Source organism: Hyposmocoma kahamanoa, unplaced genomic scaffold (assembly GCF_003589595.1).
Source record: "Hyposmocoma kahamanoa isolate Upper Pololo Valley unplaced genomic scaffold, ASM358959v1 62, whole genome shotgun sequence".
Taxonomy (NCBI): Eukaryota; Metazoa; Arthropoda; class Insecta; order Lepidoptera; family Cosmopterigidae; genus Hyposmocoma; species Hyposmocoma kahamanoa.
The window spans coordinates 7632146-7646356 of NW_020653850.1; the positions used below are offsets into that span (position 1 = coordinate 7632146).

At 34.5% G+C, this 14211-nt stretch overlaps 1 protein-coding gene across 1 annotated transcript in view; it reads left to right on the plus strand.

Moving 5' to 3' along the window:
* The window catches only part of LOC113229475, a 115642-nt gene that overhangs the window by 8877 nt on the left and 92554 nt on the right, over nucleotides 1-14211 (plus strand). The gene's annotated exons all lie outside the window — the stretch shown is intronic.

Here is a 14211-nt window from a genome sequence, read left to right on the forward strand (position 1 = left end):
TTGAAAAATCCCATATGCACGTAATTTCACCAGCACCCTTACGCTTCAAAACAGAACACAGTAATGCTCACATTACTGCTTGGCGGTAGAAATATGTAAGATGGCAGTACTTCAATGGACAAAGTCTTCCACAAGTAATTAATGATCAGCTAAATGAAACATAAAACCTCAATTAAAATAAAACATGAGTTCCTATAACTTTATCATTAAAAGAATCAATATTACAAGAAGTTGTGAAGTCAATGAACTAAAGTAATTTCAAATCGTAAATTTTAAAAAGTGGAAATGAGATTTGTGGTAGTTAATGTCTAAATGAAATATGTGGCTTTCGAATGTTTATTATGTTATAAAAATATGGTCTATGACATGATTAGCACAAAGATTTATTTGTATTTTTTTTTAAATTGGTATTCATCAAATCGGAAAAGTTAGCGTATGTCATTTGGCAAAATTTGTTTTAATGCAATTCAAAGTAAATGATTCAACATCAACCCCATTTATGCGCCCCACTGCTGGGCGAAGGTCTCTTCTCCGGCGACGGTTTAGGCAATAGTCCACCACGCTGAGCCAATGCGGGTTGGGGACTTCAAACATTTGCCGAGGTTGTGAACCTTTTTCGACACGAAATTTAATTTGAAATTTACCATGATTTTTTTGATAAAGAAATACATCGTGATAAAACCAGGCGAAAATAAATGTGAAATTTTTATTAAATTTCTTATAATAATTTGCATTCCGTTCATTAATAATAAAATAATATCTTTGTAAATAAAAGAAGTAGGTTTTTCAAATGAAATAAATGTAAACATCGCACCCCTTATGAAAGAAAGGCATAAGTGGAGTTACGTCAAAAATGTTTATTACTCCATTACATCCGAAAAATATAGCGCACATCCTCTCCAATTCTTCTAACTCTATCTACAATATTTGTCGCAGAATTACAGGGGGGTGCAATATATTAAATTCAATTTCTTACTTCAAACAAAGACTCTATAAGTATATGACCATTGAAATGTTTTCGTGATTTCTAAGAACTTATAACAAATCTGAAACAAATAATAACATTTATTATTATAGTTCGCCATTTTCCAGACTACAATACAAACTTATGGTGTGGCTACATTTATGGTACGACAAAATGAGAAGTAAAGCAACACACGCATGCGCAGGGTGCATTATGAGTATGAGCCAATACAATGCCGAGTTAGGTCATTGCCTCGCTCAAGGTGAGGTGAAAGTGGGCGCGAAATCGAAAGTCCCAAAGCGGACTGTTCGTTTTATAATCACTTTAACTTAGATATTTTTTGCTTCTGTAAATGCTTGATTTCCTTTTGAAAACCAATGCTAAAAATGCTAATAAAGTACGTATGTACATATTAATAAATTACATTCCATGTTAACATTATTTGTATACGGTCGTGTTCAGTATTCCTCATGTTTAAAGTTTGAAGTAACTATTACGTTGCCTTCTTTGTCATAACTAACATAATCGACATTTTTAGCGAAATTAAGTTACTAACATGTCTGGGATCAGTAAAAGTAGATCTACAGCCCCCTGTAATCAGTATTTTTACATCTTATTTAGTTTCAATTTTATTGTTAAGCAAAATCAGCGTATTTGACATTTTTCAAACGTACCAATATCTCTAAGGTTTCAGAAATGCAAACTCGTTAATTATGATAAGGAGGGCAGTGCAATGCATCAGATATCTAAATCTATTCTCGTAGAGTAGTGTACCAAACAATTGTCAATTGGTAAATTTGTACTTTAATAGATGACTTGATGATAGGTCTACTTATGCCGAGGAGATGCGTTATGTGAAAAGTTAACTTTATGAACAATAAAATAAGTAAATTAGGTTCTATAAGCGCTGACAGCAAAACAGCCTTTATGATTGTAACAAGAAATATTTGTCTTGCAAAACTGATTGCCGATTTGCGCGACCGAAATACTTACACAACATTTGCCCTCTCAAAGTGCAATAAATATCGAAAATTAATCAATTTTTATTTAATTACATTATTCACTGCACAGCATTGCATTTTTTTAAATATGTATAGCGACCATGAAACGTACCTACTATGAATTTAAAATGAACCTCATATTAAAATACCTTTTTTATAATATCAAGTGACGGGACGAACAACTCGTGCGACTGATGGTAAGCTACACGCCTGTCCATAACATTTGCAATGCACTCAGAGCCTTAAATCGCAAACATCTGAGACTCACTGCCACTAAGCCCGTCATCTTGAGACATAAGTTGACAAGTTTCATGAGCCTGTGATTTCAACAGCACCCTTACCCGTCAAAACCGGAACACAGTAATGCTGACATTACTGCTTGGCGGCAAAAATAGGTAAGGTGACAGTACTTCCCTGGACGAACTCTTTCACAAGGAGCTTTACTGCTACTAAATCCTGTACAACACGCTAAAGTTTGCGATAGTCGCGACAATAATAAAGAAGAATAAGTGCTATAAGTAAGTAGCTGCAATAAATATAACTATTATAACAATAACGATGCCACAAGAAATCACTTCATAGATACTATTTATTGATGATACGATTCATTATTGACTCCGCTCAGCCCTTCACTACTGCAATCATCGCCAAAATGTCCTTCCAGGAATCCATGTCACATGCACTTAAATGCTTTACTGTTGCATCACGTTGTAGATAAACAATAGTCTAAGAAGATGTTGATTTCTTTGCGTTACATTCTTTTTTATTATCTATGGAGAATAATTTGTCAAATAAAAAACTTACATTCGTCCATCGGGCCATGCCAAGGCGTTTAAGCCATACTGCCAGTTCTTAGTTCCGTAGGAATGTCGTTCGTTTCAAATTTAAATTAAAGCTCATTTTTTAATTCCTATCAAATATTGTGTATTTTATATTTTTGTATATCGATTCGTGCTGCTCATTCATTGTCATAAAAACGAAAAGGCTGAAATTCCCATGGTCGCGTTTTGTATTGAAATAAAGTCTCACAATTATAGGTACCCATGCTAATTTTACATCGTGCAAAATGTAATTAACAACAACCAAATAGGAAAGTGGTACAAGGCCGTAATAGTTTGTGGTTTTTGATAAAAAAATCTAGGTAAACAGTAAACACTATTGCCGTTTTCGGCAATCACGAAAACAGGTTTCATTATTTTCAGTAATTTTCATATAGTTCACTTTTGAAGTGACTGAGATGAAGACGTGTTTTATGAAAAAACAAAATCATTATTTATTACTAGTTTCGAACAATAACATCGTCTACTCAAATTTACGAGAAAAATAAATGTAGGCCATACAAATATTACTCCCGAACCGGGAATCGAACCTGTGACCTCTGCGTGACAGTCCGACATGGTAACCGTTCGGCGTTCACGGAGGCAGAGTTATATGGAGGCATAAAAATAATGTAACAATGTAATTTAATTTAATGTATTGTAATTGTTGCCTTTGTTTCTATTAACATAGCTCATAAGATTGTTACTGACAAATATGGACTAATTGCTCTGAAAGTAAATTAATTTGAATTAGAATTTAAAATACCTGTAACAACGAGGACCTGTCGCTTTACAAGAATGTTTAGTGGCAATACATTTTGCTAACGGCTAAGGAAAACATCATTACGACACTTGTATGTCAAAGTAGATACAAACGGTTGGAAAACGGTTAAAATCCGCATTACGTTAATATTGCAAACTATTGGCCTAAACCCGCTGTTTAAAGGAGACCTATACATAGCACGTAGAATGGATTGATAATGACAATGATTGCGTTTAATTTGAAAGTAAATGTTTCTCCCTAAAAGACCCAATTTAAAGATAAATTTATTCTGTGTAAATTCTAGTAGCAGTAGAGCTCCTTGTGAAAGAGTTCGTCCAGGGAAGTTCTGCCACCTTACCTATTTCTACCACCAAGCAGTAATATTAGCGTTACTGTGTTCTGGTTTTGAAGAGTAAGGGTGCTGGTGAAATTACAGACACATGGGACTTGTCAACTTATGTCAGGGTGACGGGCGCAGTGGCAGATTTTTAACCCTTCAGATTTTTGCGATTTAAAGCTCTGAGTGGCACTGCAACTGTTATGGACAGGCGTGAAGCTTACCACCAGGCGCACGTGTTCGTTCCGTTACTTGATTATTATAAAAAAAACCTTATCAAAAAAGTCTTATTAAATAATCTTTTGTTTATATAAATGCACAAGACTCTCGCAAACAGCGAAATTATTGTATGTTTGTACATAACTTTAATTAAAGTGAGTAGTGCAAGTTAATCTAAGTGATACCTGAAGTAAGTAAAATTGTATCTTAGGTATCCAAATCGGTGATTATATTCACACAATAATTAGTCAACATAACTGCCTCCATTGCCGAACGGTTACTATGCTGGACTGCCACGCAGAGGTCCCGGGTTCGATTCCTGAGTCGAGAGAAATATTTGTATGGCCTACATTTATTTCTTTCGTAAGTTTGGGTATAATTTGTGATTGTCCATGGCACCCGCGATACAGGGTTTCCCTAGTGCAGGGCTAAAAAACCATATTTTGTTCAATAACAATAAATTATAGTAAAAGGTAAATACTCAATTGCATTAGCCCGCCCCTTGACTATTATTAAAATTACGTATTACTTTATTTACATGCTAGTTATTTGAAAAAGTACATACTATTATATACTGTACCACAGTCGCTATCTCCACCATTTTGTATTTTTTTTATAATACAAAACGAAGGGACGGACGAACATATGTTGCGCCTCGTGGTAAGCGACATGCCCACAGTTGCAGTGCCACTCAGAACTTTTAATCGCAAAGATCTTAAGGGCACTGCCACTGTGCCCGACACAGGTGCATAAGTTGACAAGTTCCGTGTGCCTGTAATTTCACCAGAATCCTTTACCCTTCGAAACTAGAACGCAATAATGCTCACATTACTGCTTGGCGGTTGAAATAGGTAAGGCAGTACTTCCCTGGACGAACTCTTTCACAGGAAAGTCAAGTGCTACTAAAATTGTATTTACGGAAACAATATAACCTTTTCATATAATTTTTTTATTACCAGACACAATTACAACACAGCATTATCATTTAAAATAGTTAAAATTACCTCGTAACATTACAGCATAATGAAGCAGTTGATCAACAGAAAGATGAGAACTACGTGGACGCTAGTACATCGAAATGCTCATATTTCGTACAAAGCCTTGCGCAAATCAGCGACACGTAACACTGCGACTGCACAATAGATCAGTCGCATCTTATTATATGCGCATGCACGGATATGAAGCTCCATCGTTGTAAGAAGCGCATGCGTTGCCAGTTGTATTTGCTACAAATGTTGCCGCCGTTAGTTAAAAGGACAAAAACTCAAAACCGAGAAAACAATGATTAAAGAAAAATATGTAAGTACTTTTCTCTTGCTTTTCTCTTGAGTACTTTTCTCTCCACTTAGGAAAAAATAAAAATAGTAACACGACAATATATATATAACAAAATTTTTTGACACGGCGGTAGAATGTAGAGTCCAAAATTTTCATTTCTCAAAAGTTAAGTTTGTCGTTTAGTGACGGTATCGGTTTCAACGTCTAACATTTTCACAAATCAGCATGAAATTAGAACATTTTCATGAACAAGCAAAGAAGATACATAAATATTAGATAACATCACATGCGTTGCTCTGATCCCAAAGTAAGTAAGTAAAGCACTTGTTATAATTATTAATACAAAGGTCGAACACTCAGAAAAAATTTCTTCGATCCGGCCGGATTCGAACCGACGTCTTCTAGCTTACCGTGCCAGACGCTATACCCACTAAGCCACGGAAAGATAGAAGACGTCAGTTCAAATCCGGCCGGATCGAACGAATATTTTCTGAATATTCGATCTTTGTATTAATAATTATAACAAACTAGTGGAGTAATTTCACAAAAAATAATTGAATATCAATTCAATAAAAATTTAAAATAAAGCACTTGTGTTATGGAAACCAGAAACAACGACGGTACCACAAACACCCAGACCCGAAACTATATAGAAAAGTTAGTTTTCTACATTGACCCGGCCGGAGATCAAACCAGGGACCTCAGAGATAGCGATAACATGAAAACCGGTATGCAAGCCACTTGATCAGGGAGTCGTCAAGCAATGTGAATTGACAGTAACTATGTAACTTGTAGTTTTGTAAATACCTAAAAATAATAAAAGAAAAACAATAAAGGAACATTATATTAGCCATTTTACTTAAATAGGCAAACTTTTACAATTCTTTTTATCACCACGTAATCTGTCTTTAATATAGTTTTTGTGAACTAATTCGTATTCACTACGTTCGCGAAATTATAACACTTTTGCTCATAAAAAAATATTGCCAAGATAAATATTATATAAAAAATAAAATTTCGACAGTCGACAATTCTGTCGTCAGTCGTGACTGCAAAGCCTACGCGCAACGCTACAACACGAATACGACTTATAATTTGGCAAATCCTCATGATGATTGAAATGTAATCGAAAATGGGCAATTATCTATCATTCAATTGTCCCAAATCGTCATTTGAAAGAACAATTCTTGTCGTGCGGCCTTCAAATGCAACTTATTTAGTCTGTCATACAGATATTGTTCGGAGATTGTGAATCCCATCTCTGTACTAAAGATTTTGTAATGTCTGTCGTAACTTTGGTAAAATATATTTCTTTACGTACATCTCATTTAGACACGTGTGAAGGGAAATTCATTTTGCACAAAACACATCAAATCGGTTAATTGACTTAGCCCGTTCATTACACTTACAGAAATGAAAAGTGTGCAAAGTATTTTTTCCAGGATTCGAAATTATCAAGACATTTACTTTCTTTGATAATTGTCATGAAAATTATCTGATAATTGTCGTATATATATCCGATAATTACCCGTGCTGATTCATACCTTAATCTATTTAATTATGTTTAACGAAAAATTACAAATAGTGTGAAAATTAAATAATCAAGAAGAAAAATTTTTCGAAAAACGGTTTGGTTTGTGACTTTTTAACCGACTTCAAAAAAAGGAGGAGGATCTCAGTTCGACTGTATGTTTCTTTTTTGTATGTATGTTACGCGATACCTTCAGTATTTGTGAACCGATTTTCATGATTCTTTTTTGTTGGAAAGAGGGTACCTCCATAGTTGTCCCATTTAATTTTGAACAAAATCATCCACCTCTAAGTGTCACGCATAAAGATTCATTTTTATAAATAGCGCCTAAATTTTATTGTAAGGAGCAATTATTTTAATGGTTGATTTTGCTATTCTCCAATTCAAGGCGTTTTTCTCTCAATATACTTTGAGTTGTGAGAACCGATTTTTATTATCTCCTGTGTCAAGTCCCGTATAGTGGCGAACAAGGGAATGAATCCGGATTCGCGCACTTTCCGGTAACCGATTTCAATAAAACTTGGCAAATATATTTAATTTCACTTACTTTTAAGGTCGGTTTTTTTAGTACTTTGTACTGAGATTATTTCTGATTATTATTCGTTTGCCTACTTTCCTTTTTTGCTGTTGCGCCATTTTTTTTGCATACGCATAATTTCATATCCTCCACTTCCTGACTAATAATTGTAAATAGCATTAGGAATTTTTTTCACAGTAACGTACTATCAGTTTAGCACTCTCCACATCGAGCCGTAGCTTGTGTCAATCTCCTTCCATCTATTAGTTCTATTCATATAAAAAGGTAGACAAACGACGTTTAGTGGGAAATCTATTTATTTATTAAAGAAAATTAGCAATTAAAGGCCAATTACAGATTTTCTAGAATACAAAAACCAATTTTTTCGAACCGAAATTGCGTATATTTGTTTTCTCAAACAAACTAACGTTTCGGGCCCTTTATCAGTCATGGTACTACGAATATACGATACGGTATTGAGGTCCGAAACATAGTGTAATAATCGCGAAAACTTAAAAACTGAAGACATTTAAAATAGATTTTATTAAAATTAGAAGTTCGATACAGTAAATGTTCAAATTAATTCTGCAAACACTTCTTTGTCGACCGAAGCAAATTAGCAATTGGCCGAAGCGAACTAGTCGAACTGGAGTTATGAAACGCGCTATGTTTGTTACTGGTGTCTACTGAAGTGCTAATAAGTCCTGACAAATGTTACTATATTCGACAATTTCTACTTTACTTTACCTTACATTCACGTAAATTATAATAATTAATACCACTAAACTAAGTGCACGTTCTAAAATCTGATGGAACTTTAAGAATATAGGTTCACTTTTGTTTTATAGACAATATTTCAGACTAAAGGGCTATAATGGAATTCATACACTTGGTATAATAAAGCTACAACATGTGATAGTGTGTCAAAGGCTTTTATCACGTTGAAAGTCATAATAATGCCGGTACAGAGTACTAAAAAAACCTGCCTCAAAAGTCATACATTCCCTAATTGGCCACACTTAGAAGTGGAACATTTACTTCAAATTTAAAAGGGACCACTACTAAGGTACCTTCTTTTCAACACAAAAAGAATCAACAAAATCGGTTCACAAATGCCGGCTGGAGTTATTGCGTAACATATGTACATACAAAAAACATACAGTCGAATTGAGAACCTCCTTTTTTAAAGTCGGTTAAAGATAATACGAACTACACGAAACCAATTATCTGTATGTGAAATTGTGTAACTCTCCTATTTATGTATAAAAAAGTTACCGACTAATTTGTTCATAGTATCTTTAGGCTCTCTCCTGAAAAGTTGTCATTTTGCAGAAGTGACGTTATTACAATTATTTTAATTCTGTTTGAATCCTGCCTCGTTTATAACTACCAAACTAACTACCAAAGCAATTGATGCAAATAATATTACAACAACAGGAATGCATCAATAGACTACGCCCCCGGCAAGTCGTGCAATATTCTTGCAATGCGGGCGATATTCATACTTTATGCATTCACCGCTTTTGACGACATTAAAATACGCAGACATGGCCATTCCGCGTTTTATACTATTCAGAAAGACAATTCATTCTATGAAAGTTCATTCAATGGTAAGATACTGCCGCGATCTTTATGACACCCAGTACCCTTAACATCGTCAAAGATTTTTTAAAGGCAGCGCGACAGTGTTAGGCATTTCGTAGTTTGACGTGCATTCAAATAATATGGTAGAGGTTTAGACATAAGTGGGACTTCCGAATGCTACGTGGCTGGATGCAGATCCACATTTAGCATTGACAGCACTATATTTCACGACCATTGTAGCTATAAGATACTAACATTAATAATTATAAGTAGTATTACCAACATGTTACCAACGAGCTATGATTTATTTATTATTATTATAAGGTTTTGATGTAAGGAATTCAATATAGGGTACCTAGGGTACTCAGTATTTTTTAAAATTCAGCAGAGCTAAACAGAGCTCTTATAAGAAATAGTTCGTCCAGGGAAGTTATCATCAGCATAAGATGTAATAGCATTATTGCGTTCCGGTTTTGTTACAGGGTGACAGGCGCAGTGGCAGTGCCCTCCAGATCTTCGCGATTTAAAGCTCTGAATGGCACTGCAACTGCTTTGGACGTGTGTCACTTGGTATCATAAAAATATATATGTATACACATACATCTATCCAATATTTCAATATTTATAGCAAATTAATAAATGTCTATAGAAAATGTAGCCGTTTACTTTTTGAGCCCGTGTAATTTTTTATTTGCGAACCTAATATAAGTACCTCGATCGTAACTCAGCAGTTACGATATTAACAAATCAAACTAAATAATACTCAGCATTATCATCGAATTAAGAGTGATTTCTTAGTACCCCAAAACATGATTCACTTTCTATTGCACCGACGTGCGGAAACATCTTACTCTCATTTATTTGTACAAATCTTAGTGCATCTATTTACCAAACCGATTTTTTTTGTCAGACAGAACACGTCCCAAATCTCTGAATTAACGGTTTCTTTTAGGAAATATCAAAATAAGAGGGCTTTTTTGGGAATAAATCGATACCTCCAACGTAAATTTATAAGTTGTAAGTCAAAACAGTTTTTAACTTAAATATTAAATCCTTTTTTATGTATATTATAGTTTCTATGTTTGAATATAAACAACACTAAGTGATTTCGTTACTTTTATATTATGAAACCTATAATATACATACAATATCAAATAACGTACTTACTTTATTAACATACAAAAAATGATATTTTGACTTACAACAGCTTATGTGGGAAGTATCAAAATATAACCTATCTAAATACTTAGAACGTCGTTGATTGGTAGATATGATCAACGAGAACTCAGTAAACTTCATAAAGTGGCCGCTGAACTGCTTAGCTACGCTATTTACGAGTGTAATAACTGTTATAATACAACTTTTTTTGTTATGATATCAAGTAATGGGACGAAGAAACCGTGCGCCTGGTGGTAAGCGGCACGCCTACCCTTAAGTGTATATACTACCACCTGGCTTTGGTTGATTCCGCATAAAAGTGAAAGTGTTGAATCAATTGCTTTGGAAAAAATATATAGTAAAATTAAGGATATACACTGATTACTATACGATGGGAAAACACGATTCAAAAAATTTTCACGATAGAAAAAAAAACACAAACTTACCTCGAAATTTTACAACATAACCGTTGTATTCCATAGGAACTTTACATATAAGCTCTGAGTGGCACTGCAACTGTTATGGATAGGCGTGTTAGCTTACCAGCTTACCATGAAGCACATGCCTTGTTCGTCCCGTCATTTGATATCATAAAATAAAAAAACCTATTATGCAACGACAAGAATCAATTAGAGAAGACATACACAGAATTTACATTGAAGTACACATTCTAAATATTAACTCTCAAGGTACAATTTCCAATTCCAAACAACGCAGCAAACCGCAGACCGCTGCCACCAACCAACCGCAAGCGATACTTAGTTTGTTTGACCGTTGACAGACGACAGTGTCGCGTCCGAATAAATTTTATGCAATTTCGTGAACTTTCATTGCACTACAGAATCGTCCGTAGTCTGTCGTTCAGGCTGCATAAGAAATAAATAAAAAACTCTCAGCTATGACCATGGGACACTTGCCCAAAACCTTATTTTGTTTGCAAAAACGAATATTCGATTTAGATCCGAAAAAACAGATTCATTTCCTGTGTGTAACAATCGCGAAAACCTAGGAACTATGTAGATACGTATTTTATTTCTTTGTTTCATTTATATTAATTTATGTATGTTTCAAACAACACACTTATTCTGTTCTGTTTCATAATATAGTTCTTAAAAAATACGTGAGAATTGTGATCGTAGTATGTTTTAAATTTTTTTTTTTACTTGGAAATCAAATAGTTTACAATTTACATACAAGATTATAGCACAAAAAGCTTATCTCCTAAGCCCGCCGTTTCCATAAGTTAAAAAAGAATGAAAACCTGCTTGGTATTTTTTTAACAGAAGGAAACAATAAAAAGGAAACATACAAAAATTTAATAAAAAACAAGTAACATTAATTATTGCTCTGCTTGTTATGTTTTCTATTCAACTTTGAATAGCTCTTAAAGAAATTTCAAGAAGGAATGATATACATATATATCATACATAACTTTATATACAATATATATATATATATATATATAATACGTAACTTTATACATAAAGACGGTAAAAAACCACGAAGGTCATTACCCGATCGGCACGGTACAGTAATCATCAGTCAGTTCTTATACGGCCATTGTAAGATTTAACGCACAATTACTAATAGATGAATGCGCGATGAGTTTGCTCATGAGTTATACATTTTGACCGTTACTTTTAACAAATGACGACACAAAACATAACGGCTACAAATAGTAAGTATCCTCATAGCAATACACCAATTTAATTAATCAGCAATTTATTTTGTACAATAATTTCTGAACATTACACCCGTGTCACGTGAACGTCTGACCCTGTACTCTTGATATCCGTCAGAAACAATTTACTGTCAAATATATAATACTCGACCAAAGTAAAAAACGCATGATGCGAATGAAGCTGCATATTTCGTCGAGTATACTTATTTGACGGTAATTGTTTCGGACGGACGAGAGTAGGCCTCTGGTTAGACGTGGTGATAGTCGATAGTCATGTCGTTGCCGCTGAAGTAAGGCTTTAACGGAGTGGTAACCAAGAACTGTAGGGCTAGCACAACAGGGCACAACGTGCGCGATAGCGACTTAAAGTGCGACATACTGCTATCTTCGCATAGAGAATTCTATGTTGCTCTAGCACGGTCACGCTGGCCCTCCAGGCCGAAGACATCTGGGTTATCTAATGACATGCTGGGTCGATGACATAGTAAAAGTCGCGACTAAAACCTGAGACACAGGACCGGAAAGTTTGGCTAGAGAGAAAGGAAGCCCAGTGGATAATATAGAGCTGAAAATGATGATGATCATTACTGATCTCTCTTTCCATGATCGAAGATTTAAGGCCTGTAGACACACGAATAGGAAAATGTCAATGAAATTACCTATTTCTGCCGCCAAGCAATAATGTGAGCATTACTGCGTTCCGGTTTGGAAGCGTAAGGGTGCTGGTGAAATTACAGGCACATGGGGACTAGTCAACATATGTCTCAGGGTGACGGGCGCATTGGCAGTGCCCCTAACATCTTTGTGATTTAAAGCTCTGATCTCCACTTGTACTAAACTTAAGTAAGTTTTAAACCAATGCTTGATAAGACACTCTGTATTCTGTAATGTATTAAGAATGTCTTTTGCATTGCAAGCATTGGTTTAAGACGTACTAAATTTTAATGTAAGTGGACGTGAGTGTCACTATAACTATTATGGACAGGCGTGTCGCTTACCACCAGGCGCACGACTTATTCGCCTCGTCACTTGGTATAACAAAAAAAAATATGTATGACGCTAATGTTCGTGGTCTATGTTCGACTTTCGATTCCGTCCAACGAATTCATATTACACGTCGAATATCACCTTTGTGTCTATCTAATATATAAACCCTGTCAAGGTAACCTCTCTTGAAAGACGTTTCAAAGAAGATTGAAAGAATGATCTTGCATTTTATTAAAGTTCAACGGCACGCGCACCTTGTAAACAATTTTTCCTGGCGTATTCCATCGTGAGTCAAGACGTTTGATTTTCAACTTAACGATTTTTTGTGATTATTAGCACTTCACTTTGTATTAAGTAAACATTTAGAGCTTGAGACAAAAAATTTGACGTTTAAAAGGCATTTTTTATCGTTGTTCATGTTTTATTTGGATTTATTTTAATTCGCAGAAATAAATTACTCAAATCCATTAACGAATATTCCTAAACGAAACATGTCATAACAAGAACTCCAATACCTTTATAAAATTTAAAGATAATAATAATGTGCCAGACAGCCACTCCAATTGTCTGGTCTCAATCTAGGGAATTCAAGATTAGGAGTACTAGGGCAACGGAATTCACTCCGGGGCATTACCCAGACCACCCGACCAGGACCAATTTAGAAAAGTTCATTTCCCAAATTGGTTTTACTTTTTGTTTTGTTATTTAAATTATTTGATAAAAACAGCAACAAAACAGCAGGTTTATCGTTTTCACTCTTCATCATTTTACTACCTTTGGTGTATAAAAATTCAAGAAGATTGACAAGTAAAAATCAAATGGTTCTGAATTATTAAAATTTATTGAGTTTTAAATTTTTTTTATCATACAATTTATTCAAACAAAAATTAAAAAAAAAATAATTTATCACATTTTACAACGCCATAAAAACCTGTATGAATAAATAACCTTAAAGACACACCCCCTTTGTCTTATAAAAGAAAGCCATACCTGTGCGTAGTGTGTGTAATCCGTGCTTCTGCATAGTCACATACACTATAGTGTGCGTGAAATGGGACACAAAATAAAATTGAAATTTGTTAAATTAAAATAGTTTACTTTCTAGAAAACTGGAATTAAAAAGTAACAGCAGTACTTTTATGTTAATGGCGAAATACGCGCTACGTCCTTATTTCTTTTTGCTAAAAACGTCATTTCCTCCTCCAGTAATCATGAATATCTCCGGGACTAGCTGAGCATATTATGTTTCTTGGTTGTATCAGTAAAAGATTTTCAAATTTTTTTTGTCAAATAGCCTATTGTTTATTCTAGAATCCGGTTTCAAAAGTCATCGACCTATAGACCTACTTAACACATTTGCAACAAAACCTGAC